The sequence below is a fragment of the Carlito syrichta genome, unplaced genomic scaffold (genome assembly GCF_000164805.1).
Source record: "Carlito syrichta isolate Samal-C Ts95f unplaced genomic scaffold, Tarsius_syrichta-2.0.1 Scaffold305142, whole genome shotgun sequence".
NCBI classification, from domain to species: domain Eukaryota; kingdom Metazoa; phylum Chordata; class Mammalia; order Primates; family Tarsiidae; genus Carlito; species Carlito syrichta.
Window position 1 is genome coordinate 82,760 of NW_007249238.1, and position 14,040 is coordinate 96,799.

The 14,040-nt window shown below is 40.2% G+C and overlaps 1 protein-coding gene across 1 annotated transcript in view; it reads right to left on the reverse strand.

The window, feature by feature from the left end:
• Window positions 1–925, reverse strand: part of ACSM3 (acyl-CoA synthetase medium chain family member 3) — a 48,955-nt gene extending 48,030 nt beyond the window's left edge. Inside the window, exon 1 of the mRNA XM_008061198.2 lies at window positions 760–925. The gene's annotated coding sequence lies outside the window, so the exon portion shown is untranslated. The remainder of the gene's footprint in view (window positions 1–759) is intronic.
• Window positions 926–14,040: the final 13,115 nt, after the last annotated feature.

Here is a 14,040-nt window from a genome sequence, read left to right on the forward strand (position 1 = left end):
AGACCCGCCTGGGCAACTTGGCGAGACCTCATCTCTACAATAAATAAAAAAAAAAATTAACCAGGTTTGGTAGCGCACTCCTGTAGTTCCAGCTACTTGGAAGGTGGAGGCGGAAGGATTGCCATAGCAGGTGCTGCGGTGGCCAGGAGCATGCCACTACACTCCAGTCTGGGTGACAGAGTGAGACTCCAACTCAAAAAAAAAAAAAATTGTGGCTGAGAGTAGTGACTCATGCCTGTAATCTCAGCACTTTGGGAGGCCGAGGCAGGAGGATTGCTTGAGTTCAGGAGTTGTAGACTAGCCTAAGTGACATAGCAAGACCTCATCTCTACAAAATAAAAAAAATTTAAAAAATAAGCTGAATGTGGTGGTGTGTACCTGAAGTCCCAGCTACTCAGGAGGCTGTGTTGGTCTCTTGAGTCCTAGGAGTTGAGGGGGCAGTAAACTGTGAGCATGCCACTACACTCCAGTGTGGGCAACAGAGTGAGACCCCAAATTAAAAAAAAAAATTAAACAGCACCAAAGGGTTTAACATAAAAACTCAGCTGTTATGTTTGCAGCCTTTTGGGTGTGCATACTCCTCATCACTTACTAAATAGTATCACATGACTGAGAAATTCTGAGAGAAACACCTTGACTGCCCAAGACTTCAGCAAGACAATTTTAGATTTGTTAGTTTTGTTCACTCGTTTGTTATCTTTGCTCAAAAAATAAATGTGCCAGTGCAGCAAATCTTATATAGAAGAGGAGATGAGGTACTCACTAAAGTTCCAACACAGGTGGAGATGATGGTAGTCCTGTTTCCTAGTAGAGCAGCCCTGAAACTTGAGTTCTTACATCTGCTTGAGTCTTCAAAGTAGTTAAAAGAAAAGGGAGAAGTAGTCTGACAATCAGAAAGAGAAAGACTGGCCCAGAGTACCTTTCCTTGATTGGCAGAAACATTCTGGAGGGAGGAGCCAAGCTCTGGGCTTTTACACAAAAAGTTTACACAATCCCTGGCAGTTTCTCTTACAGGTAATGATTTACATACACCACAAGCTTTTGGGGGAACTGGAGAAGCAATTTATTCACAAGAAAGAAAGTATCCAAAGAGTTCCGAAGGTGTTAGTACTGTGAAGGGGCAGAGGAAGATCTTCTCAGAAAAAGAAAAGAACAGATGAGGGAGGACATAGAGGAAGTTTTAAATGGAAAGGAAAGAAGTTGAAAGGCAGGTACAGGCTGTTCTAGAACTCAGCAAAACTTGCTGTGTTTATCTGGTGAACTGGCAGGATTACACATAAATACTATCAGTTCACTTCTCTGCTAGAATCTTTCATTGTTTCTCAGGTTATTACAGGTAAAATCCAAGTCCTTATGTGGTCTGCAAGGAGCTGTCTGATCTGGCACAAGGTCCTCTTAACACAGGACGGGAGACTTCAAAGTTGGGGTCCAGCCCAAGGGGCCACATGGGTTCTTGACTTCATATAGGAAAGAATGCAAGAACAAGGTGACAAGTAAAGCAAAAGCAATTTATCAAAAGAAAGGAGTAACATAAAGAAGGCTACTCTGTAGGCAGAGAAGCCCCCATACATTACTGGGGTTTCAGTCGGAAAATGAAAGTAAGTTTATTGAAATGACAGAAAGCAGGTTGCTTCATGGGCAGAGCAGCCTGTATATTGCTGGAGTTTTATTTTTATAGTTATCTCTTGATTATATGCTAAGCAAGGGATGTAATATTCATGGACTTCCTTGGAAAGAGTTTGGGTGTTTTATGTTTCAATTCAGTTCAACACTATATACATTTAGGTAGTGTCAGAGCCTACAGGTAAAGGGTGCAGTCTCATGAGACTGCCCCCAAGTTCAAGTGCCAACCAAAAGCCTCAGGTTGTGACCTGTACTTTTGACTAACTAGCTATAAATTGGGGTTCTCATGACTCCCACCTTGGGTTTGATAAACTTGCTAGAACGGCTCTCAGAACAAGGAGAAACACTATACTTAAATCAACCCATTTATTATAAATGCTATTACAAAGGATATGATGAACAGTCAGATGAAAGAGATGCATAGTGTGAGGTATGGGAGAAGGGGCACAGAGCTTCCATACCCTCTCCAGATGCTCCCTCCTCCCAGAACTTCCTTATATTCAGCTATCCAGAAACTGCCTGACCCCTTTTGGTTTTTTACATAAGCTTCAATACACAGGCATGATTGATTAAATCACTGACCATTGGTGATCAACTCAACCTTCAGCCCCTCTCCCTTCCTAGGAGTTGGGGAAGGGGGATGGGACAGAAAATTACAATCCTCTAATCACATGGTTGGTTCCCCTGGCAAGTAGCCCCTATCCTGAGGTTATCCTGCACCCCCAACCACTATTCGTTTTATATAAAAAGGCACTTAAGGCTGGGCATGGTGGCTCACACCCGTAATCCCAGAACTTTGAGAGACGGAAGCAAGAAGATTGACTGAGCCCAGGAGTTCTAAGACCAGCGTAGGAAACTTGAATAAATCAAAAAAATTAGCCTATGTGTGATGCATGCTATAGTTCCAGCTACTTAGGAGGCTGAGGTGGAAGGATTACCTGAGGCCAGCAAGTCAAGACTGCGTTGGCCATGAATGTACCCCTGCACTTCAGCCTGGGCAACAGAGTGAGACTGACTCAAAAAAAAAAGGGACACTTACCACTTCAAAGTTTCCAAGGGTTTTCAGAGCTATGTGACAGGAAACAAGGATGAAGACCAAATACATATTTCACAATACCATACCCATCCAGTGAACTTTTTATTTCTCTTATTGAATTTTCTCATTCTAAAATTTCCATTTGGTCTTCTTGATATCTTCTGTTTCTTTGCTGAGACTTTGTATTTCTTCACTGAAGTTTTGTTTTTTCATTTGTTTCGAGTACATCTGTTATTGTTCATTGAAACCTTTTTATCATGACTGCTTTAAAATCTTTGTTAAATTGATTCTAGAGCCGGGCTCGGTGGCTCAGCCTGTAATCCCGCGCCTTTGGGAGGCTGAGGTGAGTGGATTGCCTGAGGCCGCGGGTTCGAGACCCACCTGTGCAGCGAGACCTCATCTCTACAATAAATCAAAAATCAGCTGGGCGTGGTAGCGCATGCCTGTAATTCCGGCTACTCGGAAGGCTGAGGCGGAAGGATCGCTGGAGCCCAGCAGGCGAGGCTGTGGTGGCCGGGAGCAGCCACTGCACTCCAATCTGGGCCACCGAGTGAAACTCCAACTCAAAAAATAAATAAATAAATAAATAAATAAATAAATAGATTCTAACATTCTGTCATTTTGGTATTGTCATCTATTGATCATTGTCCAATTTGAGATCCCCTGGTTCTTGGTATGAAGAGTCATTTTCAGTTGAAATGCAGACATTTTTTATTATATAATAAGACTCTGTATCTAACCTTGTGTTTTAGTTGACTTTCTTTGACACTGCTCTATTATTGCTAGGTGAATATAGAAGTCTAGGTCCTCCACTTTGCCTTGGATGACACCTGAGTTGCAGGGAGCTCTTGTCATTGTTGGGTGGGGATAAGAGTTCTAGCTCCCCATGTGATCTCTACTTGACATTGGCTTGTTCCCTACTTGGCTTTCTCTGACACTATCTTGTCAGGATGTGTTGGGGCACCTCAAGTTACAAAATCATAATGGCAGAAAAGTCTAGGCTTTCCATTCTACCTTTGCTGGCATAGGATAGGATGGGTGAAGCCACTGTGTTTTCTGTGTTGTTTGGCTGGAGTAGAGTATTTACTGTTCACATGTTTTCTGTCTGCTAGGTCACTCCTTTTTTTGACTTTTGACTAAAGACAATAACTTTTTGTTGGAGCTTTTATTGTCTGCACACATTTGTGTTTCCAAGTCATTGGATTCTCCAAATCCAAGTCTAGGATTTGGACTGCGTCTTTCTTTTGGGTTCCAAGAGCAACAGCAAGTCTGCTTTTTTTCTGTCTACCTTTCATAGTCTTATGTTTGTTTTCAATATAACATCCAGAGATTTTGGTTGTACTTACTAGATAAATAGAGAGAAGTATATCTTCTTCATCTGCACAGAAGTAGAAGTACTCCAACCTCCTTTTTTGATATAAGAATAGTATAGCAAAACCAGAGAAGAACACTACTTAGAAAGAAAATTATAGGCAAACTATGAACATAAACAAAATATCAAAAATAAATTACTGAAAAACTGAAACCAACAATGGACAAACAATAAAAATCCATTATGACCAGTTTAAGTTTACCCAAGAAAAGGTAAAATAGGAAAAACGATATGAGCATTTCAATGAATGCAGAATATGTAGTTGATGAATTTTACCACTCATTTATGATAATCCTCATTCTCCCAAAAAAGTGACATGTGAATAGAAGAAGATTTCCTTAATGTGATAAAAGTTATGGATGGGGTTCAGGAATGCTACCCCAAAATATGGCAACTTGGCATTTGAGAAAACAGCAGAAACAGAAGGGACACTCACCTTCCCCTCCTCCTTCTCCCATGAAGCAGTTCATAATACCCTCATTTGAGATGTGCCTTCTTTAAACTCAGAAGGAAGAAACATCCTTATCTCTAAGAAACAAGGACACAAGGAAGAATCTAAACAGAAAGGCTTTGCTAAGTTCCCCCAGTTTATTACCATAAGATTATACCCACCATGCCTAATCATACTTTTCTACTACTATCCACCTCTTGATTAAACCTAAGCTTTGTTAAATAAAGTTTAACCTAAAGCTGCCTTCTTCCATATTTTAAGTCCAGCCTAAAGGTTTTTCTGTACATAGTGAACTGTAACCTAACCAAATGTGTAAACAGACTGTAATCTACTCTTGTGCCAATCACCAAGTTTCAGCCAATCAAAGGTGGCCAACAGTTCAAACCAGGCTCATATAAGACAAACACCGAGCTGTAACCAATCTGACTGTTTCTGTACATTACTTTCCTTTTTCTATCCATACATTATTTTTAACCAAGTGGCAGCACTGATGTTTCTCTGAATCTATTCTGGTTTGGGACTGCCTGATTTACAATCATTCTGTGCTTAATTAAACTCTGTTAAACTTAATTTGTCTAAAGTTTATTTTTGTTTTTGTTTTGTTTTGTTTTATGCAAAGAAAGTGGGGTGTCAGAAATGTCAGAAGTGGGATCTGAATTACAGCATCCAGAGACCCCCTCAGGAGCACTGAGTGACCAAGCAGGTACCCACTGGACCCATCATGTCCATTGAGCTCTCACAGCAACTGAGAAAAAATGGTAAGTTTTTTCTTGGATTCTGAAGCTTCACCGATTTGTGTTTTGAGCTATGTGAGTTTGTTTGAGTAAAATTTTTACCTTGACTGCATTTGGAAGTCATGACACAAACTGGACTGGGTCCAGGATCTGGTTGGATCCAATAATTAACTGACTTGGATCCAGTCAGAGGCCTCAGATGTCTGACTAAGTCAGACAGAAACTGATAGTAAATGGCAATACTGCAAGGGTTGCTACCTTTGGCTTTTGGAAATTTCCAGAGATTTTTGTGTTCCACCTTTTTTGTTTCTTTTCTATGCGTGGTTTAGTAGGGAAAACTCATTGGCAGAACTGATCAAGAGGATCTGAGAGGCAAAGCCAAGATTCAGAGTGAAAATGGGATCCTTAATTTCTGGAGAACTGAGTACTCTATCTTTTGACTGTGCCTACTTATGCTTGCCTGAGTATCAGGTCCCAGAAGCAGCAAATACAGAAATGGCAAAATCTCACAAAGAGGAATTTAAAATGACAGTGGAATGTTTCAAATGAACAACATTACTCTTTTTTTTTTTTTTTTTTGAGTCAGTGTCTCACTCTGTTGCCCAGGTTGTAGTACAGTGGCATGCTCACAGCCACCACAGCCTGCATCTGCTGGGCTCAGGTGATTCTTCTGCTTCAGCCTTCCAAGTAGCTGGAACTACAGGCACATGCCACCATGCCCAGCTAATTATTTTTTTGATTTATTGTAGAGACGAGGTCTTGCCAAGTTGCCCAGGCTGGTCTCAAACCCGTGGGCTCAGGCAGTCCTCTCACCTCAGCCTCCCAAAGTGCTGGGATTACAGGCATGAGCCACCATGCCCAGCTACAACATTACTCTTTAAGAAGTGCATTTGAAAATGAAGGCTCCTGAATTAGTCTCATCTGGAGATTCCTATTGATGTGCAAAAGCTTCTAAAAAGATTTCAATATTTTCATTTCTTTTTTATAAATACTCTTTATAAAAAGCAAAAAAAAGTGGGCGTGGTGGCTCAAGCCTGTAATCCCAGCACTTTGGGAGGCGGAGGCGAGAGGATTGCCTGAGCCTGCGGGTTCGAGACCAGCCTGGGCAACATGGTGAGACCTGCCTCAACAATAAAAAAAAATAGATAACTGGGTGTGGTGGTGCATGCCTGTAGTTCTAGCTACTTAGAAGGCTGAGGTGGAAGGATCATGTGAGCCCAGCCGGTAGAGACTGCAGTGGTTGTGAGCAGCATGACACTGCACTCCTGCCTGGGCAGCAAAGTGAGACTCCGACACACACACAAGAAAGAAAAATGGAATCTGCTAACATTTTGGCCTCATTACTATCCTTCTTTGAAGGTGAAAAGAAAGTTGGATAGAGTGTTCCTAGAAGCTAGGCCCTCAAGTAAAGTAGGCTTTTTTCTTTTTTCAGAGCTATTCATGCTGAGCCTAGGTATAGAAAATGCTTTCTTTGCCCTGTTCTTTAATGAGTTCTACCCTGAACTCAGTAATTTTAGCTAAGAAACAGCTAAGTTAGAAAGACCACCTATTGAACTAAAGTGCCCCTTTCTGGCATTTAAACTGTCTATCTTGAAACTCGTTTGTAAAATAAATTTATATTTATAAAGGAAATTTCCGTTTCTAATGATTCTGAGAGGGAGCACTGGGTCACTAGAAACTCTTATCTTTGTTTTAACCTTTGTTTAAGGTGCTTTTTCTATCATTGTGTCTTAACTAAACTTCTACTTTTTTTTTTTTTGAGTGGGAGTCTCGCTCTGTTGCCTAGGCTGGAGTGCAGTGGCATGCTCACTGCCACGACAGCCTCGACCTGCTGGGCTCAGGTGATCCTTCTACCTCAGCCTTCCAAGTAGCTGGAACTACAAGCACAGGCTACGACACCCCATTAATTTTTTGATTTATCATAAAGACGAGGTCTCACAATGTTGCCCAGGCTGATCTTGAACCCGTGGGCTCAGATAATCCTCTCGCTTCCGCCTCCCAAAGTGCTGAGATTACAGGCCTGAGTCACCACACCCAGCTTAACTTTTACTTATTTACAACATTTTTTCTTTGTTTGAATAAATGATAGTACAATATTCAGGCCTAACATTTTGGCCTCATTTGTATATCTATATTTGAGATATACATCTTCTACTCTGTTTCACCTAAGAGTCATATTTTTAGAAGGCCAGTTGTCACCTAATTAATATAATTGCAGTGGAACAATAATTGAAAGTTTGAGGTCAGGCATGGTGGATTATACCTGTAATCACAGTACTTTGGGACATGGAGGTGAGAGGGTTACCTGAGTCCAGGGATTCAAGACCAGTATGGGCAACTTGGTGAGACCTCGTCTTTGCAATAAATAAAAAAATTATCCAGGCATGGTGGCACACGCCTGTGGTTCCAGCTACTTGGAAGGCTGAGGCAGAAGGATCACCTGAGCCCAGAAGGTCTAGGCTGTTGTGGCCGTGAGTGTGTCACTGCACTCCAGCCTAGGCGACAGAGTGAGACTCTGACTCGAAAAAAAACAAAACAAAAGAAAAACTGATAGTCTGAATGGGGGAAAAATGATTTGAAAGCTAATGAGAATCCTTTATGAAAGTTCTAAGATCTGTTTCTCTCTGTGTGACTGTGTGTCTATAATGTCTATGTGTGTTATGCATATGTGGTAGCATTTGGTAAATAAGGCTAATTTTAAATTGTTGGTAAAATAAGATAAGAATTGCTTCAAAGTTATATATATAATATATAATCATATATATTAGTTATATATGTTATAATTCAGACATTTTTGTCTGGGTTTACTGGACGGACAGGTTTATGCTCTATATGCTATGTTTTTTACGTAATAAAACTGCTGCTTTTGTAATATTTTCTGGTTGAATAGAAACTTTCTCATGCAAGAGGGCTTATATTATAATAGTAGCTCAAAGCTTATTAGGAAATGTATTTTCCTCATGGACATTCTTGGAGAAATCCCCAGTGGTAGAGGTCCTTGTTTCATTGGACAAGTTGTAAAATAGTTAAAGAAGGTATTAGAGAGACAATAGCGTTAGACAAAGCTAACTGAATTGAAAAAAGGCAAATTGATGACAATCAGATTCCCTTCCAGTGGACAACATAAGTTGACTCCTAATGAAATAGTCACTGGAAGGCCTATGCACCTAATAATAGAAACTCATGAGTCTTTTGCTACTAAACTGTGATATGACTAAATGTTTCAAGGTTTTGATGCATTATGCCAAAGTGTGTTTTCACCAGGTAGAGACAGCTTTTCATGGTCCACTGACTGAGGACAGTCAAACCCTTCATGATCTAGAACCCGAAGATTGGGTCTTCTGAGAACAACATCAGAGAAAAATTGCTCTTGCTACCCACAGTGAATCAAAATTTATGGACCTTGGACATAGGTTCATAATCTCACAACTTAGAAGGGCCCCTCCAGGTTCTAGGACCTGTACACCCACTGGAGACCTTTAGTTAAAGCTAACCAGGGAAATTTCTCCCCAGAAACAGATGGCATCCTGGACAAGGAGAGATTTTCCCCAAGATCACAGATTAAAACTTCTTTGCTATCACGAGACTCTTATTTCTCAATTTTTCTTTTCTTATGCCTGTATGGACTAAAAATTGGGTTTCTCATGGGGTACCCTTTTATTTGTGGAAGATTTTGCAGCCAACCTTATACATGGGTAATCTTATTCCTCGATAGATGGAAAATGAAGGGTCAATATGGGTAAGAAATTTGAATGGTACCTTTGTTGCTTCATAATCTTTCAGACACAGAATGTTGGTCTGCTCCTCTTAACTAACATAGGTTAAAGAGAACATTGCCAGGAGGCCTTCACTCTTCTGTATGGGCATTGTTTGTTGGTCTGTTTTTCCATAGTTTGGAGTAAATAAGGCAATGATTAGAAATGTACCCCTCAAAATAGTTTCTATAGCATATTTTATTGAAAAGGCTGTGGTTACACAAGACTAAGTTATATTGCTAAAACTGTGTTAAGCAATAGAATTGCTCTAGATTACTTACTGGCTAAGCAGAGAAGTATCTGGCATTTCTTACTGCACATGAAGGAATATATCAGGTATTACAGAAATTCAGTTGCAGGGGATTAATGAACAGGTTGCTTGGTTGAAATGAGAAGACTCCTTCTCTAGCTCATTATTTTATCGACTTGATTTTAGTTGGTTTGTTTCATGTTCCATGGATAAAGAACATACTCCAAACTCTTGGTATTATCTTTCTGATCGTCATAATGGTAGTCTCTCTGGTACACTGGATTCTTTCAAAAGTTGTAAATGTTTGCATTAAGCCATCTGTAGAAAGTCATATGGTCTCTCTTTGACTGGAATGACAAAAACTCAAAGAAGTGTGCAGTCATGAAGACACTATAGCCTATAAGTGACATGCTGAGACTCAAAACAATAACAACTAAGAATGATGCTAAAGCCCTAAGTCTTGGTCACAGTCTCATCTAAGTGAGGATTTGAACAAAACGGGGGATTTTTTTAAACAAAATTGTGGGAAGGCCATTGTTTTATACTGAGTTTGTGCACTAGACCCTAACAGATTAGACCAAACCAAAATGGAGTCACTCATGCTAAAGTGACATAATCAAACTAAAGCTTTATGGAAACAGATCCTAAAACAAAGTTTTATTTTCTTCCTGAAAACAGGAGATCCCAGAACAAGGAGGTCCCCTCTACTTTAATCCTTATAAAAAAGTAACCTGGTCGGACGAGGTGGCTCAAGCCTGTAACCCCAGCACTTTGGGAGGCCTAGGTGAGAGGATTGCCTGAGCTCAGGGGTTTGAGACCAGCCTGGACAACTTGGTGAGACCTCATCTCTACAATAAAAAAAAAAAAAAAGTTGGACGTGGTAGCACATGCCTATAGTTCCAGCTACTTGGAAGACTGGAGCCTAGCAGGTCGATACTGGGGTGTCTGTGAGCTTGCCACTGCACTCCAGCCTGGGTGACAGAGTGAGACTCCAACTCAAAAAAAAAAGTAATCTGAAGTTCTTGTTTTCACCTTACAAAAACACTCTATTCTGCTATGTCCCAGTGGGATTTGAAACCAAATAAGTGTATTTGCAACAGAGTGACATCAATACCTAAAATTTTGGTCAGTCTCTCAAAACTGAGAGGTTAACCAAAAGGGAAGAATTGTTAAATTAAGTTTAGCTTAAATCTGCCTCCTTACATAGTTTAAGTTTGTCTTGAAGGTTTCTCTATACATAGTGCACTGTAACCTAACTGGATGTGTAAACAGACTATAACCTAATCTTGTGCCAATTACCAAGTTTTGGCCAATCAAAGGTGGCCAACTGCTCAGACTGTTCAAATAAGGCAGACACCAAGCTGTAATCAATTCGGCTGTTTCGTACCTCGCTTCTGTTTTCTGTACGTCACTTTCCTTTTTCTGTTCATAAATCTTCTTTAACCATGCAGCAGTGTTGGAGTCTTATTCTGGTTCAGGGGCTGTCCAATCCACGAATTGTTCTCTGCTCAATTAAACTCTTTTAAATTTAATTTGTCTAAAGTTTTTCTTTTAACAACACCAAAATATACATTACCAGTTTCTTTGGGTCTTCATTTCCAAAAGTTATCATGTCATATAAAACTTATATTGAATATATTTGTATGCTTTTCTCTTCGTAATCTTTTGTTATAGGAGCCTCAGTTATGCACTTGACAATGGATAAAGAAAATATTTTTTTTCCTTCTCCTACATTATCAGCAACTAAATTTTGATATTGGAACATAATAAATAACTAGTGGAAAAATATTAGAGGCATTCCACTTAGGGTAACACTTCTATTTAAAAAAAAAAAAGTATATATATGTATATACACACACACTTCTAGTGTATGTATGTTTATACACACACACTTTTTTTTTTTTTGAGACAGGATCTCACTCTGTTGTCCAGGCTGGGGTGCAGTGAGTGGCATGATCATAGCTTACTGTAACCTTAAATCCCTGGGCTCAAGTGTTCCTCCCACCTTAGCCTCCCAAGTAGCTAGGAATAAAGGTGCATTCCACCATACCAGGTTTAGCTTAAAAACATCTTTATTGGTGAATACAGGGTATTGTTATGTTGCCCAAGCTGGTCTTAAACTCCTGACTTCAAGGAACCTTCCTGCTTCAACCTCCCAAAGCGCTGGGATTACAGGCATGAGCCCCCTTAGTTAATATTAGTTAATATTACACTAAAGGCTCCTCAGTCCATTCCAGACTAAGTAGAATGCAAGTATTTTATTTGTCTTGCTCACCACAGAATTCAAATGAACTAAAACAGAGTTCAGCACATAGTAGGCATTCAGTAAATATTTATTAAATGAGTGAGTGAAGACACCATATCCATGAAAATGATATATAAAAAAAGGAAAAACAATAAGCTATATATATGATTCATTTTTATTTAATTTATATTTATTTGTTTTTTGGTTTTTGAATGGGGGTCTCACTCTGTTGCCTAGGCTGGAGTGCAGTGGCACAATCACAGCTCACTGCAGCCTTGATTCCCTGGACTCAGGTGATCCTCCCACTTCAGCCTCCCAAGTAGCTGAGACTACAAGTATGTACCACCATGCCTAGTGAATTTTTTTTATCTTTTGTAGAGATGGGGACTCAATGTATTGCTCAGGCTAATCTGAAACTCCTGGGCTCAAGTGAACCTCCTGCTTTGGCCTCCCAAAGTGATGGGATTACAGGCATGAGCCACTTCTCCCAGCCCCATGCTTATTTTTAAAGCAACATAAAAAAACATAATAAAGTAAGCAATAATTTCAAACCCTACCTTTCAAACCCTAGTTACTAACTCTGGGCACACAATGTTTTAGATATTTCTTTCTGCCTATTTACAGATGAAAGGGTACGTGAATAAACTGATAAAAAATGGATCCAATATACATGCAGTATTTTTAAGTGATATTAAATTTAATAAATTAAAAAATACAATTGACTAAAAAGCAATTGAAGTGAAACTGAAGAATAGTCAAAAACTTCAGATAAATATTTCTTCACTAGAAAAGTTGTTAATTCCTAAAAGATTCCACCAAAGCTAAGAAAAACCTTAAGTGACTGGAGTCATTTTTTAACTGACATTTTTCTGTTTAAATTGTATCAGTCAATAGAGTACCTATCTTGAGAATTGAATTAATTTGTACATTTTAGGCTGGGCATGGTGGCGCACATCTGTGGTTCCAGCTACTTGGAAGGCTGAGATGGAATGATTGCCTGAGCCCAGCATGTCAAGTCTGTGGTAGCCATGAACGTGTCACTGCACTCCAGCCTAGGTGACAGAGTGAGAGTCTGACTCAAAAAAAAAATTGTACATTTGATTTCTCCTACCTCCTGTTTCCTAGCTCCTTCTCCATTGTAGTCATTAATGTTTTCCTTTCTTAGCTAAATTTAACATCTAGCAGATTTTTTTCTTCAATAAGGGCTTACAATGATTGTATTCTCTTGCTTAGTTGATAATGCCTGGAAAAGACATAAGATGAAGTCAATATACCCAATGAGCAGCCATTTATTTATTTATTTAGTTTTTGGGGGAGTCTCACTCTGTCACCCAGGCTGGAGTGCAGTGACATGCTAATGGCCACTGCAGCCTTGACCTGCTGGGCTCTGGTGATCCTTCCAGCTCTGCCTTCCAAGTAGCTGGAACCACGGGTGCATACTACCACGCTCGACTAATTTTTTCATTTATTGTAGAGATGAGATCTTGCCATGTTGCCCTGAGCTGAGGCAATCTTCTTGCCACCGCCTCCCAAAGTGCTGGGATTATAGGTGTGAGCCACCATGCCCAGTGTCAATGAGCAGCCTTTTAAACACTGCCTAGTTCAGTTAGGTTTTTCTAGCAGTTCACTTTAACTTGCCCTCTAATCACTAGACAAGGACAGAACAGGTTTCTCAGCGGTAACTATTGATAATTGCTTTACAACCCCCTCCCCAGCTTGTTTTGTAAACAAGTAACCCAATCAGCCCTTCCTGACACAGGCCCCATCATCATGGCAGCAATCATGTGACTAGCCCACCCATCTGCCTGCCATCCCTCACCTGTGCTTACCTGTTCCCTTTGTAATGACATGATGCAGAACACCACCCAATCACCTTAACGATCTGCCCCATACCAAAGGGAAAGTTTAAAAGCATTCCACTTCAAGCAGCCATCTTCCATTGTTTTGTTAAGCACTGGCCAGGCCTTGTGTTCTTTGAGCTATGGCCACCATGTTTTCTTAGCTTTGGCCCCCTCCCCTACCTTGGGGATGTGAATCTCCTGTCTCCCTCATTTATGTTCTAAATAAGCTATATTTTCCAGTCTAACTTCTGTGCAATTCTTTGCATCTTATGCATGGCATGGGATCGCACATCCCCCAGTGGGTCTGACCTAGTATTTTGGAGACCCTGCTAGAGTCCAGCTCCAACAAGAGAGTCAGGGCCTGATGGGAGAATCGGGAAGTGGCGAAAAAGAAAAGACGAAGATGACAGGAATCCTCTTCCTGGGGAGAGCTCAAGACTCTGCCAATTTTTATTCAATTCTTACAAGCTTATATAGTTTTTCACTGACCCCTCTACCCACAAAATGTATCCCATGTTACACATTAAATGTTTACATCATGCTTTTTTCTTTTGTTTATGGTGAAGTTGACCTTTACAAGTTTCATTTTGTTTCTTCCTGCTACCAGGTGGTGTAACAAAATACCAGCTGCCAATTTATCAACCCATGTCCTGTGACCCCTAGTCACCTGAATCTCTTCCCTTCGCTATTCTATTTCTTTTCCTTTACTAATCTATTTTCTTATTTCTACCCT